Consider the following 8,974-nt stretch of genomic DNA (forward strand, 5'->3'; position numbering starts at 1 on the left):
TTTGTTCTGTTTCCATTTTGTGAATGTATTGCTATTTTGTGTAGTTTAAAAAAATACAAATCAACACTATGGGGGAAATCCATAAAGAGGAATGCAAACAGAGACAAACAGACCTGACTTATTTCAAATAAATCACAGAACCGCACTGAACAAATTGTAAACTCTGTGTCCAGAGAGTTTGGAGTTTGGTTTCTCCAAAGTGGTATTCTGAAACTTTCTCTGTGTATGTGGGATTAAGTAAATGAATATATATACTGCTGATTTGGGATCTAGGTCTGGCACTGCGAGAAATGCAAATATGGCAAGCTAGAAACCTCGGAAGATTGTTGTGGCAGTGGGCTGAATTGGGAGTATCAGCTTCATTCAACTCGTGGCTTTTCAGACTTTATGCATGGAAGTCCACATACACATTTCCTTCCTCTGTCCAATTAAGAAGTCCCAGGGGCAAGGACACCCCAGCGGCAAGGAGCACACCTCGTGCCCTGATCCACCAAAGGCAGTCGGGATTCTACGGAGAATAAGCTAGCTTCAGGGACATCTTGTGCCTGAAACCACCACAGAGCTCCTCAGAGAAGGGTGGAACCGTGTGGACAGGGCTGAGCCAGGGCGCAGAGGCTCCTGGCTTAACCAGGACAGTTATTCAGCAGTCATATGGTAATCCCATATTTAGCATTTGGAGGAACTGCCAAACTTTTCCAAAGCAGCTGCATTCTTTTACATTCTCACCACTGCACAAGGGGTCCATTTACTCCACATCCTCTCCAACACTTGTTTTTATCTGTCTTTTAAAACTGTAGCCATCCTTAGGGGTGCGATCTAACCTTAGATGGTTAGATTGATCAGACTCTGCAAGTTTCCTGCAGCCGGTTACTGCCATTTCGAACTTTGGATAGTGTGAGGGTTAGAACCAAGGAGGGGGGAAGACATTCCTCTCAGTTAGGGGTCCAGCCTGGGCAGAGGCCCCAGAGGTGGGCAGTGAGTAAACCAGCTGGGCTGAATCCAATGACAAGCCCCATCTTCAGCTTTCTGCCTGCTGGAGCCTGGCACAGTGCTTGGCACATGCAAAGTGTATCCCTGCAGGCTTGCTGTGAGTGGAGGACAGGGATGGAGAGGCAGTTTGAGAAGGTAGGTTGAAGGTGGATGGTGGCCAGTGAGCTTGGGGGACCATGGAGAGCCATGGGTGGTTGTTGAGCTGGGGAGTGAAGACAGTGAGAAAGACAGGGTTTGGGGGAGATTAGCCAGGAGGTGGTAAGTGGTCACAGTCATGATGTGGGAGGCAGACTGCTCTGACATTTCCTGGCTGAGTGGCCTTGAAAGAAGAGAAAGGAGGCCAGGGAAGGAGGGGAGAAGGTGGCATGAGATCACAGGGTGGTTCTTGATTTGTTCCCAAAATAACTTTCTAAAGCTTCCATGGTGCCCTCCCTCCACCCTGCCTACCCTTGGTGAGCTGGCCCCAAGGGGGCACTCCAGCTCCCTTCCCATCCCTGGAAAGGAAGGAATCACTCCCTTGGCACTGCTCTCGGTTATCACTGTGGTGTGTTAACCATAACCGGTGAATACTTGCTTTACCAAATCCTCACAGCTACCCGAGAAGTCCCCACGATTACTATTCCTGTTTTACAGATGGGGAAATTGAGACTCTAGAAGGTAAAATGACTTGCCCAGGCCACGCTTTTAGGAAATGTCAGAACAAGGAACCGAATTCAACTCCGAGGCCCTGGTGGGCGCTGCCGGTTGTGCCCACCACCAGAGGGCGCACTCCACCCATTTCCCCTTTGATACCAACCGTTTCGTGCCTCCCTCCTAACCGTGGTGCAGGGGCCCTGGCTAGAGTGGGATTGGGCCCTGTGTCCCCACTCCAACCCTCATTCACTGGGTGGGGGTCCTTGGCTCAAGTGACCAAGCAACCAACCTCATAGGGGTATTGAGGATTAAATGCAAGCTGAAAGTTAGTGGCACTCTTTTTTTTTTTTTTTTTAAGATTTTATTTATTTATTCATGAGAGACACAGAGAGAGAGAGGCATAGGCAGAGGGAGAAGCAGGCTTCCGGTAGGGAGCCCGATGCAGGACCCCAGGATCACGCCCTGAGCCAAAGGCAGACGCTCAAACCACTGAGCCACCCAGGCATCCCGTAGTGGAACTCCTAACTGTTGGTCCTCAGCACTGGTGCCTTCTAAGTATACTGTATTTGTCTAAAGTTGCTCCACTGAGAATTCTGCATGACACATCCCACTGGCCTTTGGTCCAGGTGCCTGCTGTGATCTAACCAACTGGAAGCGAGGGCAATAGCATTCTCATTAGCCAGACAGTGGGGTAATGGTTAGGAGCATGGAATTGGGGAGTCAGACTTGGCTCCAAATCCCAGCTCTGTCATTTGCTGGCTGTGTGATCTTGAGAAAGTGACCTCGCCTCTCTGAGCCCAAGTGAAAAGGCGATGAGTCATTTACACCATATAGGCTCGTCCAGAGGTTTGTGGGTAGTCCTGGGCACTTTGGAAGCCTGCAAGTAATGGCTCCTAATGTCCTGCCTTCCTGCCTCCTAATGTCACTTCCTTATGCGCCCCCCAGCTTGCTGGGGGCCTCAGAAAAAGGAGCTGACCTCATGTTTCAGGATCCTGTCCTGTCCCTCACACCCTGGCCCCTATTCAGGTATTACCCTTGTCACAGCTGGTTTTGAGGGCCCCACCATCCAAGGCAGCCATCCATGCCAAGAAAACAGGGCTACTCAGGCAGAGAGGACACCAGTCAGGCTCAGGGACAGTCCAGTCAGTGTTCAGGCCCCCTACTGTGACAGTATTTCCCCCCCCACCCCCCCACATGGCCTTTGATCCTCTCCACGGGTCATATGACCCCCCATGGCCACTGCCAGTCACCTTGGGTGTGCTGTGTGTGACCATAGAGCAATTCTGTGTTCCTGTAGACTCCACTCCTGATAACAGCATCTGACATCCACCTGCTGAGCACTTGCAAATCCCAAGCATCTGATGTGCTTTTGTTCCTTCCATCTTTGCAAAACAAGCTTAAGAGACCCAAGACCGATTAACCCCATTTTAAAGGCAGAGAACCAGAGTCCCAAATGAGAGGTAACTCTCCCCAGGGACAAACTCCAGTAAATAAGGTACCGGAGTGGCTGATCCAAGACCTACTTCTTACCCACAACAGAATAGGGGACGCAAAAATGAGTGGTGTTCTCATGCACAAAGTCTCACCAAAACTGATTGAACAATGCCATTTTGTACTGGCAACAACGGCAAGAGCCCCATAGAAAAATATTCCAAAGACATGAGCCAGCAGTTCATGAAAAGAAAATCCAAGTAGCTACATGCTTCTGAAAATCTGCCAGGCTTGCCAACAGGGAAAAAGTACAAATTAAAGTGATGATGAGAAAGTGTTATTATTATCTTTTTTAATTCATTGGGTTGGCAAGAGTTAACAAAATTTTTAAAAATCAGTGCTGGTGAGCATGCAGGGAATGGATATTCCCTGATCTGACATTGCTGGTGGGAGTGTGGCCTGCTACAGCTTCTCAGGGAAGTATCTGCTGGAGTCTCTTGACATTTAAAATACGCCCGCCCTTCAGTCTGCCTTCTGCTTTTGGGATTCTGTCCACAGAAATAAAAGCAGCTGCTCCAGAGGAAAGGTCTACAAGGATGTTTATGGAGCATTGTTAATAGAGGGCAAATCCCAGAAGCCAGGGAGGTGCCCACCAATGCAGGAGGAGCATTTGCAAAGTTATAGTGTCTTTCTTTGACCAACAGACTATTAAGCAACTATTATAAAGAATGATTTTAGACTTAACTGTCCAGGCAGGAGGGACACCCGTAAAATGTTACTGATTTTTTTTAACATGCAAGTTACAAAGTGACATCAATATCGTGAGTCTGTTTTTTAATAAAAATTTAATGAAATTAAAGTTGGGATACTTATATGCATATAGTGCATGCACCTGCTCTTAACTGGCTGTCTGGGGCAGGGCAGGGGCAAGGTAGAGGGTTGGGGGGTCCTTAGAAAGGGGTAGGAGGCAGAACGAATTTCATCATTCATTGTGTTGGCTTTCAGACTTCAACAGCTATTCTTTCTGCCTTTCCAATAACAAAAGAAACAAACAGAATGATATTATGTGCGAAAACACATGCTTGTGACTCCTTTCCCACCTTGATCCTTGCTCTGGCCCAACCAATCCCACTTCCTGGTTTACAACTATGAAGGTCATGGTTATATTTCAACTTGGCTGGGCTATAGTTCCTGGTTGCTCTGTCAAGCATTGAGCTAGTTGTTGCTGTGAAGGAATTTTGTAGATGTGATTAAAGTCCATAATCAGTTGATTTCAAGCAAATGAGGCTATTCTGGATCATCTGGGTGGCCCTGATGCAATCTCAAAAGGCCTTAAGAGCAGAGCTGATGGTTCCCCAAAGAAGAGATTCCACTTGTGATGGCTCATGCCCAAGACTTTTCCACCAGCCTGCGCTCTGGGTTTTGGACTCGCCCAACCAGCTCCCACAGTCTTGTAAATCGACTCCTTCCATTACATCTCTGAATCTCAATCTCCTGGTCTGGTTGAACCCTGACTAACACCATACCTAGGAACGTTTTTTTTTTCACACATACCAGGAGACATGTAAAAAGATGTCATTGGTGGCAACAACTCCAGGAACAACCCATGTGTAGCCATCAACAGAAAAATGTCCATAAACCCTGGCAGAGTCGTGCGATGACTATGACACGGCACTGAAGGTGCATGAATTAAAAGCCATATGGGACAACAGGGACGAAGGCCATGAGAAGGATGGTAAAGGAAAGAAGCTGCAGAAGAATATACAAACTGCTATTCTATTTCCATAGAGTTCAAAAACAGGCAGAACAAAAGAAGTCATTGCTTAGGAATACTCACATAGTGATAAATGTATACATGTATATATGATAATACATTATAACATATTTATGTATGCATAATATATAACAATTTCCTATATTGTTATATGTATCTAATAAAATATATTAGAAATAATACATATATACATTGTACATATGTTTCATATATATAGAAACAAAAGAAGGTTTTATACATATGATGGGAGAATGATTTACACAATCATCAAATTGATGGTGATTTTAGGGACTCCTAAGGTACTGATAAAGTTCTGTTTTTTATCTAAATGGAGGGTTTTTATGTGTTTATTTTATTATATTGACTGTAAATAAATATTTTTGGACCCATTTTGCATATAAAATATAGTCCACAATAAAACTTCCTAAAGGGGTGCCTGGGTGGCTCAGTTGGTTACATGCCTCACTCTCGATTTCAGCTCAGGTTCATGATCTGGGGGTCATGGGATCCAGCCTCGTGTCCAGCTCTGAGCTGAGCATGGAGCCTGTTTCAGATTTTCTCTCCCAAGCCTTCTGCCCTCCCCTACTCGAGGTCACTCTAACAAAGATAAAAAATAAATTTTAAACATTTTTAAAAACAAAGCAAGCAAAAAAAAAAAAGTAAAAAAAAAAAAACAAAGCAAGCAAATAAGTTATAAGCCTCCTTTGGAAGAGGAAGCCAAGTATATATGAAATATCTTGGTGGAGGTTATTCCCCAGGCACAGGAAGGTGTGTTCTAGAACATGATGCTAGGGAGGCACCCAGCAGAAAATCACGGAGCGAGGGTGCGCTGTTCTCTGACCTCAGCCTTTCTTTCTTTTTTTTTTTTTTTTTGACCTCAGCCTTTCTTCTCTCAGTTCAGGGTTCTAAGTTCTGCACACCACACGTCATCTAAATTGCTTCCACGAGGCAGTGCTAGAGCTCAGGTGAGGGCATTCTAGGAAAGCAGATTTTATCTCTCTGAAAGAGGAGACAGCAAAGGAAGAGAAGTAAGGAAAACAACATTCAATGGCCTCATGGCAACATTTCCCAGGAGATCTCAGAGACATCTACCCAATCTTCCATTGCTGGATCATTTAGGGGGTTTCTAAATGTCACGCAATTGTAGAAATCGCCATCCTGAACACTTGTGCTTACAGGATGGCCCACATCTTCTCTAGAATCTTCACGTCAGAAAAGCTCCGGAGCAACACGGTGGCACAAAAGGCATGTGTGTTTTTGTGGCCCTGAAGGTTGACATCTATGAATTGCCACATCACCTTCTAGAAGAATCATTTCAATGGAGACTCCACCTGGCAATGCCAGTGGAAACACTTCCTTTGGTTTTTGGGCTCCTGAGAAAGGTAGTGAGTGCCGCGTCCCTGGGGGGGTTTAAGTAGGTGTGATGTGACAATCTGCTCACTCCTAGGGTTGCTAGGAGCAAGAGGGAACTTGGATTGGTTACAGGTAAGACTCAGGCACGCTGAAGGAACTCTGGGTCTCTTTGGCTAAGACTGAAATTTCCGATTCCCTTGTTCCTCTTTGACGTACCCCCTTCAAGCCTTACCACTTCTACTCACGTTCCTGAGATACTGGCATTAATCCCAGAATTACAGCGTGCACTGAGGATCCCGGACAGGGGTGCTGAGTGTTGGGCAGAGCCGGCCTGAATGATGCAGGATGCTCGGCCCGAGTGGTAAAGGGGACTCACTTGAGGTCATACAGACCTAGGTGCAAATCCTGTTTCTGCCACTTCCCAGTGGGAGCCGTGGGGCGAGGTCACTTTATCTCCTCAATTTTCCTGCTTTGTGAACCCAGGATCACTGTAGCCCTTGCCCCATAGGGCTGCTAAACGGGACAAGCATGTGAACCCGTGCTACAAATGGAAGTCTCCAATCAACGGCCCATATTTATTTTTATCGGTTTGAGGTTTGTCCAAAAGACATTGAGGACAGGCCCAGCCCACATGTGATGCTGTGGACAGCTGTACACTCATTGAGATCTGAGGGTCCTTTCTGCTCCTACCTCCAAAATATAACTCCCCTCTGCTGCCATGCATGCCACCTAAATATGCACCATTAGTCACTTCTGTGGAGTAACGCAGGGGGCCAATCGTACTTTCCAGACATAGTCACATCAAGAGTTCAAATATCACACACTCTCCCTTTTTTTAAAAAAAGATTTTATTTATTTATTCATAAGAGACACAGAGAAAGAAGAGGCGGAGACACAGGCAGAAGGAGAAGCAGGCTCCATGCAAGGAGCCTGATGTGGGACTCGATCCCAGATCCCAGGATCACACCCTGAGCCGAAGGCAGACGCTCAACTGCTGAGCCACCCAGGCATCCCTCACACACTCTTCCTGTGATACTACTTTGACATATCTCCCCCTGAAAGGTGGGATCCATTTTCTCTCCTTGAATCTGAGTGGACCTGTGTCTATGGTGTGACATGGTGACACAGTGTCCCTTCCACAGTTAAGTCATAAAAGGCAATGGAGCTGCTGCCCTGTCCCCTGGAACCTGTACATGCATAGTCTGAGCTGCCCCAGCCCCTGGCCATGCCATCGGAGGAGTCCGGCTGCCTGAGGCTGCCAGGCCCAGAGGAAGCCCAGAGACCAGCCTGTGCAGAGAGATCCGATGGAGACGCCCCAATATTCCCCGTGGAGAAGAGGAACATCCAGGCAGCCCGTGGCCTCCCCAGCCCAGCCACTACGGGGCCCCAAGCACAGAAGTGACCTGCTCCAGTGCCACCCTGCTGAGCCATTCCCAAATTCTGGACTGACAGAAACCCCGATGTGTAATAAATGTGGTTGTTCTGAGGATGGAGCTATCGATACCTGGTATGAGCATAAAATATTTCACTTAAAGTCAACATTTTCATCTACTGTGTGTCAGGTCCTTCTACCTTCGGCAATAATAATGACAGTGATAATGATAATACTAGCAGCTTCCATGTATTCAGCTTTTACAAGAACCAGGTTCTTGTAAAAAAGTAGGTGACGGGGTTTACATATATGATCTGAGTGCATCCTGACTACACTCCCGGGCATGCCCTGCAGGTGCCGTTCGTAACCCCATTTCTCAGATGAGGACACTGAGTGAAGTTCAAAAAGAGTGAATGACTCTCCCAAGGTCGAGTAGCCAGTAAGAGGCCTAGTTAGGATCTGAACCTGGATTGGGTGACTTCAAAGGTCCTCATATGATGATGACCCTGTGATGTCAAAATGGCCTTTCCCAAATGGGGGAATAGGCCCTGATTCTGAACAGTGTCCACCAGGGCAAGAGCAAACCAGAGTCTCTGTCCCAGGCCCTGTTTGTCTTCTGTGTGTGTCCCCCAAAATTCTTTTCCTCCCTTGGCTCTTTCCTAGGATTTCCCAACACATACTCATCTCCTCCCCACCCCCATCCCCCAACTGCCCCCAGAGTGGGGGACGAGGGGGAAGACAAGGAGATAGCGATCCGCTAGTTCAGCTGAACTAGGATGGTGACATTGAGTTCTTAGGCTGGCTGGGCCACCAAGTACCAGTCAGGGCCCCATAAGGAAGGACTTTGGCTCCACACTCAGCAATTTTGGAGCTACTTCCCCAAGCAGTGGGTGGCCTGGGGAGCAATCATCCCCCCACCCCTACAGACACTAGCTGTGGGCACCACTGTGCTAGCTGCCTGTACCTACATACAGGTGAGCTTGGCCTGCCCCCTGCTCTGATGGGCTCCCAGCTGGCGGGGGATCAAGCATGCCAGTCCCTGTATTGCAGGATTCATGGAATAATGAATGGCTGCAACGGTGCCTTCCACGGAGGGAGTATTTACTGAGCCATGAGGCAGGGAGCCCAGGGCTTTACACACAGTGTAGGACTGCATCTTGCAAGGACCCCATGTGGTAGGTACTATTAAAATCCCCATTTCTCAGGGAAGGAAAATAAGGCTCGGGGTGTGTTTACCAAGGGTTGCACAGAAACCAGACGCTCTGAGACTCCAAATACTGCACGTTCTGGACCTGGATGTCATCAGGTACAGAGAGGGTAACTGGAGGTATGGTCTTTGAAAGCAAGGCACCTGGCTGGGAAGGTGCGGGCTCTGGCGGTTGGGGGAAGGGGACGGAGGTGGGGTTGGGGTGGGGTGCAGG

The sequence above is a fragment of the Nyctereutes procyonoides genome, unplaced genomic scaffold (genome assembly GCF_905146905.1).
Source record: "Nyctereutes procyonoides isolate TBG_1078 unplaced genomic scaffold, NYPRO_anot_genome, whole genome shotgun sequence".
Taxonomy (NCBI): domain Eukaryota; kingdom Metazoa; phylum Chordata; class Mammalia; order Carnivora; family Canidae; genus Nyctereutes; species Nyctereutes procyonoides.